Genomic DNA, 1,056 nt, shown 5'->3' with positions numbered 1-1,056 from the left:
CCCCCCCCAGGGTACCTGGTATCCTCCAGGAGGGGCCTGGAAAGGACCCAGGCCTGGCGGGGTTTGTGCACCTCTGAGCCCGGTCACAGCCGCCACCCTCCCTGCCGTCACAGCGGGGGTTTGTGTATGTGGGGGGGTATCTCAATAGCCGCCCCCTTCCCTGCAACACTGGAGCCCGTCAAGCGGGGGGAAATCGCGAGCCCAGCGCGTAATCATGAGATCTCTGAATCAAGATCCCTCGGGGATTTTTCAAGGCCCTGCCTCTTTGGGGGTCTCCCCCCAGAAAAGGGGGGCTTTGAAATGTGCCTTAACCCCACGGATCTGAACGCGGACCCCCTCCCCGTCCCCTGACTCACTTGGGGCAAGCTCAGCCGCCCCCGTACCGAAACCTCCCCCCTCCCACGCGTCCGTTTTTTAAATCCAAGCCCCTCACCGGGCAGGAGGAACAAGAAAACCCCCCTCCCCGACCTATTTATAGCCCCTTATTTATTTCAGACAGAATTTTATATGCTATTTATCTCTCGGGGGCTTCGTTTGTTGTTTTGTAATTTACCAAAATAATATATGTATAAATATATATATATAGGACTCGACAGTCTATTTTCTGTGTTAAAAGTGCTAGGAGCCGTCGCGCGAGAAATATAATGTTTACAACCCACAAGAACCTGGTGTCTGCGGGATTTATTACACGGGGGGGGGGCGGAGACGTCTCTCGACATGTCTGTCTGTCCCTACGCGCATCTCTCTACCTCCGTCTCTCTCTATTGCTGTCTGGTGTCTGTCTGTACCTCTCTCTCTCTCATACAGATATATTTGTCTGTCTCTCTATCTAGATATATATCTGTGTGTGTACGTGCGTATATATACATATACGCGTGTGTGTGTGTATGCACGTGTGTGTGTGTGTGCATATATAATTTGTCCGTGTCTATGTATCTCTGTCTGTCTCTACCTACCTACCGCGGTCTCTATGTCTGTCCGGCGGTCTCAATCTCTGAGTCCCGATCCCTTCGCCCGTCTCTGGCTCTGTATCTGTCTCTCGTTTACTCGGGGGGG

The sequence above is a fragment of the Alligator sinensis genome, unplaced genomic scaffold, assembly GCF_000455745.1.
Source record: "Alligator sinensis unplaced genomic scaffold, ASM45574v1 scaffold107_1, whole genome shotgun sequence".
NCBI classification, from domain to species: domain Eukaryota; kingdom Metazoa; phylum Chordata; order Crocodylia; family Alligatoridae; genus Alligator; species Alligator sinensis.
This window is presented reverse-complemented; position numbering follows the sequence as displayed.